The sequence below is a fragment of the Schistocerca americana genome, chromosome 1, assembly GCF_021461395.2.
Source record: "Schistocerca americana isolate TAMUIC-IGC-003095 chromosome 1, iqSchAmer2.1, whole genome shotgun sequence".
Classification (NCBI taxonomy): domain Eukaryota; kingdom Metazoa; phylum Arthropoda; class Insecta; order Orthoptera; family Acrididae; genus Schistocerca; species Schistocerca americana.
The window spans coordinates 147,344,905-147,364,942 of record NC_060119.1 but is presented as its reverse complement, the minus strand read 5'-3'; the positions used below and the strand labels follow the sequence as shown (position 1 = coordinate 147,364,942).

The 20,038-nt window shown below is 43.7% G+C and overlaps 1 protein-coding gene across 4 annotated transcripts in view; it reads right to left on the bottom strand.

Moving 5' to 3' along the window:
• The window catches only part of LOC124551307 (protein-tyrosine sulfotransferase-like), a 911,580-nt gene that overhangs the window by 510,821 nt on the left and 380,721 nt on the right, over positions 1 to 20,038 (bottom strand). For all 4 annotated transcript variants that reach the window (XM_047126327.1, XM_047126332.1, XM_047126319.1 and 1 more), the window contains one exon: positions 10,142 to 10,190. The gene's annotated coding sequence lies outside the window, so the exon portion shown is untranslated. The remainder of the gene's footprint in view (positions 1 to 10,141; positions 10,191 to 20,038) is intronic.

The following is a 20,038-nucleotide window of genomic DNA, read 5'->3' as shown; positions in this document are numbered from 1 at the left end:
CCCCCGGTAGCTGAATGGTGCCGGCACAGTGGCTCAGCATGTTCGGTCAGAGGGTTACCTGCCATCTGTAATACAAAAAACTGAGTCAAAGGCTCAACACTGAACTTGAACGGGTGACCTGCGACATCCGCACAGAGAAGAAAAAAAAAAAAAAAAAGTCAGCGTGACGGATTATCAATCCTCTAGGCCTGGGTTCGATTCCCAGCTGGGTCGGGGAATTTTCTCCGCCCAGGGACTGGGTGTTGTGCTGTCCTCATCATCCTACCATCCTCAACGACTGCAGGTCGCCGAATTGGCGTCAAATTGAAAGACCGGCACCCGGCGAACGGTCTGCCCGACGGGGGGCCCTAGCCATACGAATAAATAAAATAAATAAATAAAATTGCTTTTTCCTCCCGTAGATCTTTAAGAGCTTTCTAAAATTATTCTTGCAGAACGTCTCTTTTGTCATCTACGTGCACATAAAAAGTTTATTTGGTGTTCTGTAAGCTATGGTTCTTCCGCCTCACATATTTTCTTCCACTTTCGTTCATCGGCATATACTTGCATAAACTCAAATTGAACGCTTTTGTCTCGTAAGCAGATAGTATTCACAAACACCCTTACAGAAAACAAAGAGCATTCGTTCAACGACGACATAGTTGTGATTAAAACATTTCATTATTTTTATCAAATGTAAATGACAACATATATCTGTCTTTTCAAGTAAAAATGACGCAATGAGACGATGGGTGCCAAAACTGAGTTTATAGATATGCCGATCAATGTCTTGCTGCTTGTATTTGTGATCTCTCTACTACGCAGCCGGCACGGTAGCTCAGCGTGTTCGGTCAGAGGCTCTGAGCGCTATGGGACTTAACATCTATGGTCATCAGTCCCCTAGAACTTAGAACTACTTAAACCTAACTAACCTAAGGACATCATCACACAACACCCAGTCATCACGAGGCAGAGAAAGTCCCTCGGTCAGAGGGCTGCGTGCTCTCTGTAATAAAAAAAAAACTGAGTCAAGGAATCAACGGTCAACTAGAACGGAAGTCTTGTGACGTCCGCCCAGACTAAACGCAACGAACTATATCGAACAAAATGAGAGGAAAAAAAAAAGCTACGCACGTTTACTAAGTTAGTTACTGTTGCTACACCAAGAAGACTTTTTCTTGGTCAGTATAGATTTAATTACACCCTTTGGGGCTCTTACTGTCCCGTAATCAGATTCGTCATCAGGCAAATATTAACTGTGTGTGATGGAGCTCTACGGAATTTACCGAACGAAGTGGTGCAATGACTGCTTAAGATACTGAAATAGCTTTCTGGAGTAAATTATTTTAAATGCTCGTCCAGACACCGGCCGGAGTGGCCGAGCGGCTTTAGGCGTTACAGTCTCGATCCGCTTGATCGCTACGGTCGCAGGTTCGAATCCTGCCTCGGGCATGGATGTGTGTGAGGTCCTTAGGTTAGTTGGGTTTAAGTAGTTCTAAGTTCTAGGGGACTGATGACCTCAGAAGTTAAGTCCCATAGTGCTCAGAGCCTCGTCCAGACACCTAAATTGATGTTTTCTGCGCTTTTGCATTGTGGTATTACAGAAAAATGCTGAAGTTGACATGTGTAGGTCAAATAGTTGACGAGGAGATACTGAACCGAACTGAGGAGAAACGAAATTCATGGCAGAACTGGACTAAATGAAGGCACTGATTAATGGGACGCATTCTGAGGTACTAAGAAATAGTCAGTTTGGTAACGGAAAGAAATGTGGATGGTAAGAGTTGTAGTGGGAGACCAAGCAGTTTCAAATGGATGTCGGTTGCAGTAGCGATGCCAGGATGAAGAGGATTGCACGGGATAGACTAAGATGGAGATGTGCGTCACACCAGATCTCGGACTGAAGACCACAACGAAGACGTCAATTCAATAAACCGCTTAAAGTGAATGACGGACTGATTACTTTGAAAGGGACGCGGCCAGTTCCTTGTGGATCGTCTCTAATGCCCTCATCGTCGACGCGATGCAGAGCCATAATCTTTCATCCTTCCCAGGTAGAAGCAGAGTTTATAAGGAGATGACAGGGTACTTAGAGATGGCGCGCAAACTTGGAGTGGGGCGGGATGGGAACGGGAATCGGGTGTGCCCTTTTCAAAAGAACCATTCCGACATTTGGCTTAATTGACTTAAGCGATGTAGGGAAATCGCGGGACCGCTGAATCTGGATGCCCAGCGAGAACAGAAACCGCTGCCCTCCCCCTTACGAGTCCACTCTCTCACCACTGCGCCACCGTGCTCGGTTTTATAACTGGGAATAATAAACGTGGAAAGGTTACGCCAGCTGCTGTGCTTAATTATGAAATATGCTGTTTGATTCTACAGAGGGGTGATATTGCTCAACGGGGACAAACTGGAAGAAACGATACTCGATCAAAAAAGGTCACATGGCCGGAAATCTGTTCCAAGGGAGGTATATCCACTTGAAGGTGGAGATGTGATCTTTGACGGCGGATTCGGTATCAGGACCAGGCAGCTAGCATGGGGCAAGCCAGACGACCATGTGGAACATTCTCCATGACAAGAACTACTGTGAGTATCACTTACATCGCGTATAGGCACCACTTACGGACTTGCCTCCGGGGTAGGGATGGGAAAAACAGACAGGTTAAAACCGATACCGGTAATTCAGTTCTGAGTAATAGGTGTTTTTCGATATTTGTTTGGTCTCTGTTACAACAGTTGCATTTACTTTTTGCTAATAACTGGGTGAAAAAACCGAAAGATCAATCAGCCGTAGGAGCAACGCTAAAATGTTTGGTTTTCAAATAATCCTTTTTTAAAGAACGAGAAATTTTTGTTCGTAAAATTCGTAATACTGCTTTATTATATGAAATGGGAAAAGCGATCCGTGCTATTTCAATAACAATGACGACAGAAACGAGCAGCCGGCCGCGGTGGTCTAGCGGTTCTAGGCACGCAATCCGGAACCGCGCGACTGCTACGGTCGCAGGTTCGAATCCTGCCTCGGGCATGGATGTGTGTGATGTCCTTAGGTAGGTTAGGTTTAGGTAGTTCTAAGTTCTAGGGGACTGATGACCACAGATGTTAAATCCCATAGTGCTCAGAACAATTTCAACCATTTTTAGAAACGAGCAACAAACACAGGGCACAAAAGCTGAGATTGCATTGCCGGGACAGCAATGTACCTCTTATCATGTGGCGGCGTCTGTTAGATGCTATGCGTGTGCATGCAGTATACATAACTTGCTATGGCTGTTGATTAAATATCAACAGATCACAACTTCTATGAAAAGATTTTATATATCGATGATACTGTTTTCTACCGATACATCGACATCAAACTGGCAATATCAAGTGCCAATATTTTTATTTTATATTATTTTTTTCCTTAAATATTTGAAGTGTTCTTCTGAAATAGTAGAAGCACAGAATTTTCCTTTCATCGTGTAAAGGAGTCTTACTACTTTTTGAGCTTACATAACGTCCAGTCTTTCTCTTTTGACTGTGTGAAGTAAATATATGTGGGACAAAAGAAGTAGTTTGATTGCACTGGCGGTGTGTGAGGGGGGGGGGGGGGGGTGAATGGAACACCAAGATTTCTGCCGTGAAGGAATAGCACACCAATTGCGTTAAAAAACAAACTAGTGTACTATTTCTTCACAGCGGCATTCTTCAAAAACAATTGCTGAAAATTATGAACAAAGATCTAAACGACAAGAATGGTCTTTGCAGTGCGTGGAGAAGTGTGAGGGGAAATGCTAAAGTAATCGCGACCCGGCGCTGCCAGCAAAAAATGCAACGTTTAGCTTCACCACGCAATTCTGGCAGTAGACCTGCTAGATCTCTGGCGTTGACACAAATGAAAAAAGTCGACATGAAGTGTTCCGAACAAATCCCATATGTGACAAAACCGAACGGCAGACCCATCGGAAACCTCACTGTGTCACTTACATGCAGTTAAGTGGTTATCGTCAACCGTAAACGTGAATCGTTTTCCTTTCAATTTTCGCTACAAGGGGGAGAGGCAGGCTGCTAGCTTGTTCATGTACAGAATATCTGATAATAAATCAGTACTTAGATACAAATCCCTAAAAGCGACACTATATTTACAATGTGAAACCGATATTTTTATAGGCACGTATGTCGATAATTCTTCGTCGATATCTCGACATATCTATACGTTTTCCAATATATCGAGAGCTCGTAAGGATGCTTATTTAAAACTCGATGTATCGGATTGCCGATATTTTTAAAAATATCAGCAGTCCTAGAACTTACCTCACCCAGCCTATATGGTAGTTTCTCACTGCCGTCGTAGGACATCGATTGCATAACAGAATGGCACCATCCCTAGTCTGGAAGTATTTTCCGCATCCCTAGTCTGGAAGTATTTTCCGAAGTGCGATATCAATGAAGCACTACGCTCCATTTGCTTTAAAAGATTAAAAACGAGAGGAGCCACAAGAAACTTGTGAGATAATATAGGGAGAAAACTTAAAACTTAACAGTTCATTCATACTTACAACAAAAATAGAAAGCAGCTGATCTGCGTTTTTCTACATAATATGCCTTCATCTGCTTGCAGCCCTTGAAAACGGACAAATTAACACGAAAAATACAGTTCTTCAACCACAGTTTCCACTCTTTAGCACTAACTATCCTCAGTGTCCAAACAGTAATGTGATTCCCGATTGCAACATGATTTATGAGCGGAGTTTAAAAGAATTTGAATCGATAGGAGAATACTGGTTATTTCTTGTAGCAGGCTACCACTTATCACTTTTCCAGAAAAGCAGCGAACGGTGGATGGCCTAAGTTTTCTTTTATTTGCCTATTTAATTTAATATTTTGATTCTATGCACCTTAAAACTAAGGCAGTCAAAGTTTTTCAGTCTTTGTTCGATTTATACGTTCATTACACGAAATAATATGAATAAAAAAAAATCGGTTATTTCGGAAACTGGTTACAATGATCCGTCTTCATAGTCCGGTTAAACTGGCGTTGAAAAAAAAAACCGAAAACCAGCTGTTTCTGCGATAACCGCTACCCCTACGCCGTGGCGACAGTTTGGTGACCACGCTGCTAAGATTTCTGTCATACATCCTACTCATAGATGAGGTCATCCTTACGAGGGGCGGTATCGGCAACCTCCGCACCTGCAGGCTACGAAGATTCCCCACCAGTTCAGCCTTAATGTAACGTTGGGTCGACCGCTTCGTGACAACAGTCATCTTCCGACAACGCTTTGCAGGCGAGGCATATCTGCACTTAAACGGGAGGCCCTTGGTGATACGAAGGGTAATGTAGCTACTATATGATGGTGCTCCAGTTCACTGCGATCTTCAGTGTCGAGATAGAACACTAGTAAGGAAAGGTGCCCTATTTTCGGAAGGTGGCCCTCATTCCGGACAGGTGGGTGTTTGCTCCCTGGGCAGCGCTGTCGATGCGGGAACTAGCTGAAATCCTTGTGGTACCGCAGTTTTTGTGTCCTCCCAACTGCCAAGCGCATCAGTCGCCTTCCGTGCTCGTAGTCGATTTTTTCGTCTTCATCTCTTACATTTGAATCTAATATTTTGTAGATACAATGTACGTATCTTGGTAAGTACTTTGATATTGTAGTCTTATTTATTAGTGATATATACGAGGGCAGTTCAATAAATAATGCAACACATTTTTTTTCTGAAACAGTGGTTGTTTTATTCAGCATTGAAATACACCAGGTTATTCCCCAATCTTTTAGCTACACAACACTATTTTTCAACGTAATCTCCATTCAATGCTATGGCCTTACGCCACCTTGAAATGAGGGCCTTTATGCCTGCACGGTACCATTCCACTGGCCGATGTCGGAGCCAACGTCGTACTGCATCAATAACTTCTTCATCATCCGCGTAGTGCCGCCCACGGATTGCGTCCTTCATTGGGCCAAACATATGGAAATCCGACGGTGCGAGATCGGGGCTGTAGGGTGCAAGAGGAAGAACAGTCCACTGAAGTTTTGTGAGCTCCTCTCGGGTACGAAGACTTGTGTGAGGTCTTGCGTTGTCATGAAGAAGAAGAGGTTCGTTCAGATTTTTGTGCCTACGAACACGCTGAAGTCGTTTCTTCAATTTCTGAAGAGTAGCACAATACACTTCAGAGTTGATCGTTTGACCATGGGGAAGGACATCGAACAGAATAACCCCTTCAGCGTCCCAGAAGACTGTAACCATGACTTTACCGGCTGAGGGTATGGCTTTAAACTTTTCTTGGTAGGGGAGTGGGTGTGGCGCCACTCCATTGATTGCCGTTTTGTTTCAGGTTCGAAGTGATGAACCCATGTTTCATCGCCTGTAACAATCTTTGACAAGAAATTGTCACCCTCAGCCACATGACGAGCAAGCAATTCCGCACAGATGGTTCTCCTTTGCTCTTTATGGTGTTCGGTTAGACAACGAGGGACCCAGCGAGAACAAACCTTTGAAAATCCCAACTGGTGAACAATTGTGACAGCACTACCAACAGAGATGTCAAGTTGAGCACTGAGTTGTTTGATGGTGATCCGTCGATCATCTCGAACTGTGTTCGCACGCTCCGCCATTGCAGGAGTCACAGCTGTGCACGGCCGGCCCGCACGGGGGAGATCAGACAGTCTTGCTTGACCTTGCGGCGATGATAACACACACTTTGCCCAACGACTCATCGTGCTTCTGTCCACTGCCAGATCACCGTAGACATTCTGCAAGCGCCTATGAATATCTGAGATGCCCTGGTTTTCCGCCAAAAGAAACTCGATCACTGCCCGTTGTTTGCAACGCACATCCGTTACAGACGCCATTTTAACAGCTCCGTACAGCGCTGCCACCTGTCGGAAGTCAATGAAACTATACGAGACGAAGCGGGAATGTTTGAAAATATTCCACAAATAATTTCCGGTTTTTTCAACCAAAATTGGCCGAGAAAAAAAATGTGTTGCATTACTTATTGAACTGCCCTCGTATAATGAAACTTATGAGTAGTTTCTAAAAGCGATAATTCATTACATGTTTCCGAATCCCGGCCAAGTTTGACAAATGGTTCAGGTGCCTAATCTCGGATACTGTTAGGGCAACGAATTTCGACCCTCTGACAAATGCGCCCCTTTGTACACTATGTGATCAAAAGTATCCGGACACCCCACATATTAGGTGCATTGTGCTGCCACCTACTGCCAGGTATTCCATATCAGTCACCTCAGTAATCATTAGACATTGTGAGAGAGCAGATGGGGCGCTCCGCGGAAGTCACAGACTTCGAACGTGGTCAGGTAATTGGTTGTAACTTGTATCATACGTCTGTATGCGAGACATCCACACTCCTAAACATCCCTACGTCCACTGTTTCCGATGTGATAGTGAAGTGGAAACGTGAAGGGAAACGTACAGCACAAAAGTGTACAGGCCGACCTTGTCTGTTGAGTGACAGAGACCCCCAACATTTGAAGGAGGCCGTATTGCGTAATAGGCAGACATGTATCCAGACCATCACACAAGAATTCCAAACTGCATCAGAATCCGCTGCTAGTACTATGACAGTTAGGCGGAAGGTGAGAAAACTTGGATTTCATGGTCGAGCGGCTGCTCATTAGCCACACATCACGCCGGTAAATGCCAAACGACGCCTCGCTTGGTGTAAGGAGAGGAAACAATCGACGATTGAGCAGTGGAAAGACATTTTGTGTAGTGACGAATCACAGTACACAATGTAGCGATTCGATGGCACGGTGTGGGTATGACGAATGCCCGGTGGAAAGTCATTTGCCAGCGTGTGTAGGGCAATAGTAAAATTCGGAGGCGGTGGTGTTATGGTGTGACCGTGTTTTTCATGGAGGGGGCTGCACCACTTGTTGTTTTGTGTGGCACTATCACAGCTCAGGCCTACACTGGTGTTTTAAGCACCTTCTTGCTTCCCACTGTTGAAGCGCAATTCGGGGATGGCGTTTTCCAACACGATCGAGCAGTGTTTATAAGGCACGGTTTGTGGCGGAGTGGTTACACGACAATAACATCCCTGTAATGGACTGGCCTGCACAGAGTCCTGACCTGAATGCTATAGAAAACCTTTGGGATGTTTTGGAACGCCGACTTCGTGCCAGGCCCCACCGACCGACATCGATACCTCTCCTCAGCGCAGCATTCCGTGAAGAATGGGCTGCCATTCCCCAAGAAACCTCCCAGCACTTAATTGAATGTACACCTGCGAGAGTGGAAGCTGTCATCAAGGCAAAGGGTGAGGCAACACCATAGTGAATTGAGCATTACCGATGGAGGGCGCCACGAACATATAAGTCATTTTCAACCAGGTGTCTGCATACTTTTGATCACATAGTGTAGATTTCGCTTCTTATCTCTTTTCGGGAGACTTCTGGGATCAAAAGAAAGTGTAGGGAAAAGAACAATACGACAAAACCAATGGAAACCATTAGAAATAAATAAATGGGCTTTTCAAAGGCGTCCAAAACGTTTTAAGTGCCAAAATCAACACTTTTAAGTAACGTAAAGGCATGAAACTTTAAAGAGAAACTGGGCTTTAGGACAGGAATAAAATGTGCTTTAGAAAGAGCCTTCAGCTCAAGACAAGCTGAAATGCAAGACTGCAATTTTAGAACTGGGAGAATCTTCAAAAAATGGTTTAAATGGCTCTGGGGACTATGGGACTTAACATCTGTCATCAGTCCCCTAGACTTAGAACTACTTAAACAAACATCAAAGCACCCAAGAGGCTAGCCAGAAGAACACAAAGGTGGCTAAAATGAGTAGGCGACAAGGAAAATTGGCATGTGAGTTAACAAAGACCGCGACCTCGCAGATCACGAATGCTTCTGTTATTCTGTCCTATACCGGGAAGACATATCTGGAGAAGATTGGATAATGTGTTTAGGATGCTTGCGATGGGTACGTGAATTGTGTGCTGGGACTGAGAAACATAGCTGGAAGACGTACAAATGTGAAAACTGAAAATGATAGCCTCACTGTAGTTGTAAGTGCATCATTACTGTTTTAAAATTGGAATATCTCAACATTAATTTTTGTAACCAAACAATATTCCTATACGTATGCAATCTTGATTTTTCCTTACGAAATATCCCTATCCGAAATTAAGAACCACAATATCTGAAATTGCGCACCCTTTTAGTACACTCTCCAAAGTTCACAAGTTTTTTTTCCATAAGTTATTAAAATTTCATCTGTCGTTTTTCGCTATAACAGGTAATATATAACCAAAATTTATTATGTTTTACATACGTCAGTCGTTTTGGGAAGCTTTTGGATGATTTTTAACCAACCATACATTTACATACATAGCTATCCGAAAATAGGGCATTTTGCTCTACAGAGAGATAATCCCAACTTGCCTGGCGGCGTTCTCATATTGCTTTCAGCCACTGAACCATACACTATCAGAAATCTTTTGTCTGCAACTTCATGTGGCTGTACCTCCCTTGAAACGCGTTTGCGGCCATGTGTCCTTGTGACCTTTTTTTTGCTTTTTATCTTCGCATGGATCGTTCCCTGCAATTCGTCCCCATTAAGCAAAATCACCCTGTATAATGCACGGAAGGAGGAGAGGGAGCATTTTACTAGTATCTGAGGGGCACCGTTAGCGAAGGAAGGGAATTTATGGACAATGGGGAGGACGGCACGGCATATGAAGACTGACACTGGCTACAAAATTACGGTCTGGCAGAACTCCAAGACCTGTGGCATAAGAAGCAGAATATTCGTGCAGGTTTTCTATTGAGATATACAGATTATATCGCTATGAGATAAACGTCACGTAAATTAGTCACGCTGTTAAATGCAGCAAAGTTATATGAACGTATGGAATTTTTTTATTTCTTCAGTCAGAAGCGTACTTCAAAATACGCCATTTAAATTATACCTTTGTAGTGCTAAGTCACTTCTTCTTCTGATAGTGTATTTTCCTGGCATAAAAATGTATCTTTACGACCATCTCGAAACTCTACGGACGCTAATAGTATCCGAAGTTGGCCAGTGAAAAAACCAAGAAGCGATGTCCTGTAAATATAAAAGCTAGTAGCCCTCGCAGCCGATAGCAGATCTATGCGCTGACATTACCACAACTAGATGTACAGGTTTTTGAAGCAGCCGTAGAACTTACGTTTCAGACGCACCAGTGCCGTTGTACGAAGTGGGCGAAACAACATCACCTGCAACAGAACGATATTTTTATGATTCATTCGTGAGTAGTAATACCAGAAAAATATTGTTGCCACTTCACACAATCCCCCAACCCCCCCCCCCTCCTCTCTCTCTCTCTCTCTCTCTCTCTCTCTCTCTCTCTCTCTCTGCCGGCCGGTGTGGCCGTGCGGTTAAAGGCGCTTCAGTCTGGAACCGCGTGACCGCTGCGGTCGCAGGTTCGAATCCTGCCTCGGGCATGGATGTGTGTGATGTCCTTAGGTTAGTTAGGTTTAATTAGTTCTAAGTTCTAGGGGACTGATGACCTCAGAAGTTAAGTCGCATAGTGCTCAGAGCCATTTGAACCATTTCTCTCTCTCTCTCTCTCTCTCTCTCTCTCTCTCTCCCCCTACGTTCTCCCGTCAGAAGCACACAGCAGATGCGTGTAAAGAAGAAGCACACAGCAGATGCGTGTAAAGAGTAAGTAAAGTGTGCTGCACAAGTCGCTAACGTCAAACTGGGATTATTACTTGTCTTTTGTATAACACTGTTGCTTACATTTTGCGCTAAAAAAAATGGTTCAAATGGCTCTGAGCACTATGGGGCTTAACTACTGTGGTCATCAGTCCCCTAGAACTTAGAACTACTTAAACCTAACTAACCTAAAGACATCACACACATCCATGCCCGAGGCAGGATTCGAACCTGCGATCGTAGCAGTCGCGCGGTTCCGGACTGCTTTTGCGCTAAGATCAAAACGTAAATATGACACTGTTTTTAGACGTTTTGTAATTACTAACAACAATTGTCAATAATCTTTCTTGCCACGGTTTCAGATCAAAATACGTCAAAGTAGGAACAGTTACTTTTCATACTAAGTACCAAAAAAGTGTAATTATGGCTATCATACTGGTAAGAGGCGCTTTATGTTTTAGAAAACATCGAGACATAGTGAAATAGCCATAAGTTTACGAGACAAATGCCACATAAATTCGGTAGTGCGCTGCAAGTCAATCGATTGAATGTCTACATATTTAGAGCAACGTTTCCCTGCAGATATTTATATAGGGCGTCCCTGCAGGAGTGGTCAATTTCCAGGATATGACACGAAACATCATTCGAAGCAAAAGAGTACAGTAAACTTCTGAAGAGCTATGATCACTTGTTCACTTTCGACACTATAAAACAGACCTCTTCGACTGCAAGCTCTTTGCTTTCCATATTCTGAGAGATGGTAGTATACAGCAAAAGGAAAAAAAAATAACTAGTTAAGACGGACTCTAAAGTGCATTGCTTAAGAGCTATGAACACTTATCATTATCTTCACTACTGTGAAACACATCTCTTCCACTGAACAAGTGCTCATAGTACTCAAGTTATGCATTTTAGAACCCATGTTTACTAAACCTTTTTGCTTCGAATGTTCGTTCCTGTCGTATCCCTGAATACTGGCCATTCCTACTTGGACACTCTGTATAGCACAGACTCAAACGTTGCTCTTGGATTGCACACATCTGCAAGCCATTGCGCTTATTTTGAAGTAGTCACAATAGGATATTGTACTCCTAGTACCCATGACATGGAAAATGATTATGTGCGATTAATATTTTAGTTTACCTTATGATGAACGAAGATTAAAAAAGATTGTACCACAAAGTAAAAATAGAAGAATTTCCTCCTCTAAAATTTGCTGCATGTCTTAGCTCTCAATTCAGCAAACTTTGACTTTGACGTACTTGGAAACCACATCGAAATTCCGCCGGTGCATGATTGATCAGATCAGAGACTCTGCAATATGAGGAAGTGCAGTGCAAAACGTGAAACACAACGGTGGCTATCCCTTCTTTTTCTGCATCAAAACTTGGTGAAATCTCAGCTGTGACTCTTGTCGGAAGCAGCGACATGTCCTTGCGTTTATCTCTTTAAAGATTTAAGCATAATTCATTCCCGGTAGAGCGGTTCTAGGCGCTTCAGTCTGGAACGGCGCGACCGCTACGGTCGCAGGTTCGAATCCTACCTCGGGCATGGATGTGTGTGATGTCCTTAGGTTACTTAGGTTTAAGTAGTGGTAAGTTCTAGGGGACTGATGACCTCAGATGTTGAGTCCCATAGTGCTCAGAACCATTTGAACCATAATTCATTCCAGATAACTACTACAAATTGTTAAGATGCCTACGAACGGAGCGTACGAAATTCATGGTATTTTTGAACGGTGTCTGTCAGCACTAGCGATGTAATAACATCCAGAATCTGCAGAACGCTTGTGGGCAACCTTTCATTTACGCCGTTCCACAGTCACGTGGCTTTGTAGGCAATGTCTTTTACTATGGCGACAAAAACAAAAAAAATGGCACTGAGCACTATGGACTTAACTTTAGAACTACTTAAACCTAACTAACCTAAGGACATCACACACACCCATGCCCGAGGCAGGATTCGAACCTGCGACCGTAGCCGTCGCGCGGTTCCAGACTGTAGCGCCTAGAACCACTCGGCCTCCCCGCCGGCAACAAGAACAAAAAATGTTCAGCGTACCCGAATGCTCACATACATATATCTAATGTATGGTTAGAACGAATATTCTCCAAAAGGTTACAGAGTGCAATGAAGCAAACGTGCCTGTAATAAAACACATCGCAAATTGGAGTGTAAAGTGTGAACATTCCTGTAGTACGTAATACATTAAATGCAGGATCATTCCCAGGTTATGTTATGTAACTGTCTCATTACAAGGTAATCATAAATGTCGTTGGCATACAACAGAATGACTCTACGGTGGGCTGTCAACTTGCCGCATCCGTGTCTGGAAAACACGTCATATGTCCTTGTCGCAACTATATTCAGCGATGTTAATCTAACGGAACCCGCAATGTGATGACTGCACAAGCATCGAAACGCGTAGTTAACGGTAATATAAACAGCGACTGAAGTACAAACTTGATGTTTTTAGCGTATAACCAATATTAGCACTGTCAGACTCTAGTGTTTAATAAAGTTGAGTCATTTCATCGAATTGGAGGAAAAAAAAAATGTACACCCATGACTTACTTTTGTACACCTTTTCCGTGTGATATATGAGGGTAATCTCAAAAGTAAGGTATCCTTTTTTTTATAAGTACATAGATCAGTTTATTTCTACAATGGTTTACATTAGTTTACAGCTTGAACATGTAGCTATTTTTCGACGTAATCACCATTTCTGTCAATGCGTTCTTGTAGACGCTGTGACAGTTTTTTTTATGCCCATGTCATACCAGCTCGCCGCCATGCTGTTCAGAAAGTTATGAATCTCTTCCTTCGCCTCTTCGTCGGAGCTGAATCGCTGAGACCACAATTAACGCTGACAGGCACTGAGAGCCTCTGAAAAAACTCAAACGGGCGATTCAGAAGAGGTATGTTGAGTAAGGGCGTACACATTCTCCATGACAACGCTCGCCCACACATCGCTCAGCAAACCGTTGCTCTCCTACAACAGTTTCAGTGGAACGTAATCGCCCACCCACCCTATATTCCTGACTTGGCACCCAGTGACTATCACCTGTACCCTAGGTTAAAAGAACATTTGGCCGGAAAGCGATTCGGCTCCGACGACAAGGTGAAAGAAGAGGTTGATATCTTTCTGAACAGCATGGCGGCGAGCTGGTATGACGGGCGTACAAAAACTGCCACAGCGTCTACAAAAATGCATCGACAGAAATGGTGATTATGTCGAAAAATAGTCAACTGTTCAAGCTGTAAACTGATGTAAACCATTGTAGAAATAAACTGATCTTTGTCCTTATAAAAAAATAGGAGACCTTACTCTTGGGATTACCCTTGTATGTTATGCTATTTGTGTTAAGGCAACCTGCCCTAAGTGCCGGCCGAAGTGGCAGAGCGGTTCTAGGCGCTTCAGTCTGGAACCGCGCGGCCGCTACGGTCGCAGGTTCGAATCGCATGGATGTGTGTGATGTCCTTAGGCTAGTTAGGTTTAAGTAGTTCTAAGTTCTAGGGGACTGATGACCTCAGAAGTTAAGTCCCATAGTGCTCAGAGCCATTTGAAACCTACCTTAAGTGTACGTGAGTGTGAAATTGTGTGTTTCACGAAACGAGGAACTGTACTATCCTACGACTGCAACATCAGTGAGTCACAGTTGGAATCAGTGAACTATACTAGGAGTAACAATAAGTAAGTAAGGGTATGAAATGGAATGATGTCATACCTACTTTCTCTCCCCAGGACTTGCTGTATCAGAAAACATCTATTTTGTACACCTATAATTCTTTCTTTATCTGCCAGAACCATTATTACATGTAAATTGAAGGAGGAGCACTGCTGTCAGCTGCAGCGAGACATAAGCGAAGTCAGCGGTGACGAGTGAAAATGTGTACCGGACCGGGATTCAAACCCGGGACCTCCTGTTTACCAGGCAGGTGCCGTAACCACTGCGTCATCCGGGACACAGCGTCATCGTAACTGCACGAACTTACCCCGGTACACCTCACGACAGATCCACACTCCCAACGAGCGCCGCCTATCCGCAACTCCTGACCATAGTACTCCCGTTCGCTACCCAGAGTTTCCCACAGGAGGTCGGACGTATTTGTGCATTCGCACTGAAGAATGTGGATCCATTGCCCAGCTGGGCTTATCATTATATGAATGCGTGGTGTCTGTTCTTTCGGACATGTTCGAAAGAAAAGACACCATGCATTCATACAGAATCATCACCACCATTATTATTACTATTACTATTATCACTGTTAGTGGCAGCGACATCAGCAGAAGTAAAAATACTGCCACTGCTAACATCATTAGTTCGTAATCAGTATTACTTCCCCCCCCCCCCCCCCTCTTCATTCTTCTGACTGGTTTGCCGCGGCACGCCACGAATTCCTTTCCTGGCCCAACTCCTTCATCACAGTGTAATACTTGCAACCTACGTCCTCAATCATTTGCTGGATATATCTACATCTACATCCACATTCCGCAAGCCACCTGACGGTGTGTGGCTGAGGGTACCCTGAGTACCTCTATCGGTTCTCCCTTCTATTCCAGTCTCGTATTGTTCGTGGAAGGAAAGATTGTCGGCATGCCTCTGTATGGACTCCAATCTCTCTGATTTTATCCTCATGGACTCTTCGCGAGATATACATAGGAGGGAGCAATATACTGCTTGACTCCTTGGTGAAGGTATGTTCTCGAAACTTTAACAAAAGCCCGTACCGAGCTACTGAGCGTCTCTCTTGCCGTGTCTTCCACTGGAGTTTATCTATCATCTCCCTAACGCTTTCGCGATTACTAAATGATCCTGTAACGAAGCGCGCTGCTCTCTGTTGGATCTTCTCTATCTCTTCTATCAACCCTATCTGGTACGGATCCCACACTGCTTAGCAGTATTCAAACAGTGGGCGAAGAAGTGTACTGTAACCAACTTCGTTTTCGGACAGCATTTCCTTAGGATTCTTCCAATGAATCTCAGTCTGGCATTTGCTTTACCGACGATTAATTTTATATGGTCATTCCATTTTAAATCAGTCCTAATGCCTACTCCCAGATACTTCATGGAATTAACTGCTTCCAGTTCTGACCTGCTATATTTTAGCTAAATGGTAAAGGATCTTCCTTTCTATGTATTCGCAGCACATCTCACTTGTCTACACTGAGATATATTGCAATCTCTGTCTTCCTCCACTGTTTTGGCCCTCTGCAGGTCCCTCTTAGTACCATAGAAGTCATGTCTTAACAGATGTCCTATCATCCTCTCTTATGCTTGTCAGTGTTTTGCACATATTCGTTTCCTCTCCGATTCTGCGCAGAACCTCCTCATTCCTTACCTTACGAGTCCACCTAATTTTCAACATTCATCTGTAGCACCACATCCTAAATTCTTCGATTCTCTTCTGTTCCTGTTTTCCCACAGTCCGTGTTTCACTACCATACAATGCTGTACTACAGACGTACTTTCTCAGAAATTTCTTCCTCAAATTATGACTTGTGTTTGATACTAGTACACTTCTCTTGTCCAGGAATGCCCTTTTTGCATTTGATGTCCTCCTTCCTCCGGCCGTCATTGGTTATTTTACTGCCTAGGTAGTGGAATTTCTTAACTTCAGCTACTTCGTGACCATCACTCCTGATGTTAAGATTCTCGCCATTCTCATTTCTGCTACTTCTCGTTACTTCCGTCTTTCTTCGATTTGCTCTCAATCCCTTTTCTGTACTCATTAGATTGTTCATTCAATTCAGCAGATCATGTAATTCTTCTTCACTTTCACTCAGAATAGCAATGTCACTATAGACACTCAAATGATTTTAATACTTTTTGTCAAATTGCAACGGTTATTTCTTAGGTAAATATGATGTACAAACGTTATTGTACGTGTGAGCCCTTGGTGCGAAATAAGAGAGCGGCTGATGGTCCTAATCAGATCAGGTTAAATAAATAAATCCTTATATATACTCTGCAAACCACTATTGAGTCACTGTGAGGGAATTCTTCGCAGTGTATCATATTTTAGGGATCTTTCCGTTGCATTTCTCTGTCGAGCACGCGAATACTGATGCCCAAACATCACTGTGCGCCATGTAATCAGTGAAATTGTAAGATGGCAAGAGCTATGCCCCCTACATGAAGTCATTAAAGATCACCTAACTCACGTTGGGCGAGCAGTAGGGCTGAACAAAGGAAGTTTTGGTTCAGCTATGTACTGAGCAAGATAGCTAGGAGTGAATAGACGAGCACAGCCTTGCAGCACCACGAGGTCGGCCGACGTCCGCACGACGACACCGCTCCGCAACGCTGTATTCGGTGATATTGCGCCCGCTCCGGTCACTCATTAATTTGCTGGACCACATCGGCAAAGTTTCCACGAGGGTTTCATGGGCCGTGTATTGTAGAATTCTTCTCGCACTTCGCATTACGCCTGGGTCAGTCGATAGGAATTACTTTTGATTTATCGCGATTTACTCCACGCAAACGCAATTTATTACCACTGCCTGTTCGGAGAGTCATGTAATGTGATGATTGAAGGTCGTGAGTTAAAATAAATCTGTGCTAATCGACTGCATCTGTTTTCAATCAAGTAGCTGTAATCTCAAGTCACTTTCTTAATTAATTTTATGTTCAACATTTGCATCTAGTGTTCAATAACTGAATATAATATCAATGTGCACCCCTTTTTAATTAAAAGGGATCAATTCTGAACCAATTAATGTCAACACTGCCAACGCAGTTCAATCAGGAGTCACAGGGCCTTATTACTTTCTTTGCGTTATCCGACATTGCGGCAGTTTTGCACACTCTGTTGATCTGTTAGTGAATTACCTGGGGTGAAGACACACCAAAACCAGATAAGTGACGGGCGGGGTGTTACAAAATATTCTACGGGCCCGAAGAATATCTCTAGACATTCCTCTTAACACTAGTTCTTGAAGTTCTGTAAGTACGCTTTTGCGGGATACTTAGTGTCTTACCTACCTGCGACTGCCATTTCAGTTGTTCCCTGGTATGCGTTCAAAATGCCCAATTATGTCTCTCTGAAATTGTTCCCACAGACTTGACGAATATTCTGAGATGTGAAGCACGGCTGAAGTCCCTTCTGTCGACGACTCACCATCCAATATAATATGCAGTCTCCTCCCTACCGAGAAATCCCCATTCCAGTCACAGTTTTGTTTGACAACCCATATGATGGGAGTTTAGTTAGTGAAGTGATGATATGGTGCTAAGTGAAATGCTCCTTGCATGTCAAGAAATACTGTACCCATCTACTTGTGCTCATCCATGTGTTCAGTCGAGGGTAGAGCAGATTTGCCGGGCGGGGTGGCCGAGCGGTTCTAGGCGCTACAGTCTGGAACCGCGCGACCGATACGTCGCAGGTTCGAATCCTGCCTCGGGCATGGATGTGTCTGATGTCCATAGGTTAGTTAGGTTTAAGTAGTTCTAAGTTCCAGGGGACTGATGACCTTAGAAGTTAAGTCCCATAGTGCTCAGATCCATTTGAAGCATTTTTGATGAGCAGATTTCGTTTCATCGGTAGGACAACAGGGAAATGCAAGCAGCCGAAAAAGGAAGTTGTTTACAATACATTCGTCCGACTCATCCTAGAACACGGCTCAAAGATGTGAAGCACATTTATTATTTATTGCCAAATTATAGACCTGTTACCTAATGTTTAAAACAGGTCGTACATCTTACAATTTTCGTTTTTCATCTTTTTACAGCTTTCTTTCCTTTTGTTTTATCTACAACATTTACAAAGAATGATTCAAAATAACAATAATTTGAGGTTGAAATATGTGAAGCACATAACAAATATGAATACCAAGGGATATGGAGCGTATAAAAAGAAGGGCGGCATGAGCGGTGACATAGTTGTTTTACTCGCGGAGCCGGCCGGGGTGGCCGAGCGGTTCTAAGTGCTACAGTCTGGAACCACGTGACCGCTACGGTCGCAGGTTCGAATCCTGCCTCGGGCATGGATGTCTGTGATGTCCTTAGGTTAGTTAGGTTTAAGTGGTTCTAATTTCTAGGGGACTGATGACCTCAGAATTTAAGTCCCATAGTGCTCAGGGCCATTTGACTCGCGGAAAGGTGCCACGGAAATGCTGTGTTGCAAGACTTCTTAAGACAAGAGCCAACTATCCCGCGAAGGCTTACCTAAAAATTTTCAAGACCCAGAATTACTCGAGGAATGCACGAGTACAGAGGGTGTTCCAAAATGAGTATGCTATGCGGCATCTCAGGCTATTTAGCCTCTATTCATTCCACTTACAGTTATAAATAATATATTGAATGAAAGAGCAACTCAAACAGCTTTTCTTACAAGTGTTCAATGTGAGCACCGTAGAGTCGATAGCCGAGTTCTTTCCAGATCTGAGGTCTCTGGTCCCCCAAGGTTCCCAGACTTAACATCGTGTCTTTTTTTTTATGGGGCACACTAAAAAGCACAGTGTTTGCTAACATTCCTCGCAGGACTGACAATCTTAAATGGAACATTACTACAGAAATTAACAACAAAAGGCCAGCCCCTGCGGCCAAGCGGTTCTAGGCGCTTCAGTCGGGAACCGCACACCTGCTACGGTCACAGGTTCGAATCCTGCCTCGGGCATGGATGTGTGTGATGTTCTTAGGTTACTTAGGTTTAAGTAGTCCTAAGTCTAGGGGACTGATGACCTCAGATTTTAAGTCCCATAGTGCTTAGAGCCATTTGAACCAACGTCTCTTATCTACAGGTAACTACATGTTGCTATTCTTTTTTAATTAGTTGACTGTTACTTGAATTATGGGCGAGACGGGTACCGGTTTTATATGGGACGTTTTGTACAATGAAAACGGTATTTGCAGATGAGCAAAAACAAAAAAGATCAGAACGAATGAAAAGATACTGGGCAATTCTGAAAGAAAACGTACTGAAGAAGATGACCAGAAAATGACTGAAGTGGTCCAATGAGACTCTAAAGCAGAAGAAGATGACACAAGGCCTTATAACCCCGATAATTTTTCAACATCGGGTACTATTACGCCCCACACATCGCTCAAGTAGGGACCGCGAAGTGAAAATTAGACTAATTTACAGATGGCTCTAAGCACTATGGGACTTACCAGCTGAGGTCATCAGTCCCCTAGACTTAGAACTACTCAAACCTAACTAACCTAAGGACATCACACACATCCATGACCGAGGCATGATTCGAATCTGCGACCGTAGCAGCAGCGCGGTTCCGGACTGAAGCGCCTAGAACCTCTCGGCCACAACGGCCGGCGACTAATTACAGCGCACTCAGCTGCATTCAAAACAACATTATTCTCGCCGCGCTCCATACGCCAATGGAATGGAACAAATGCGTAACCGTGGTACAACGTTAAGTGCCCGACAGCATGCAGCTCACAGTGGT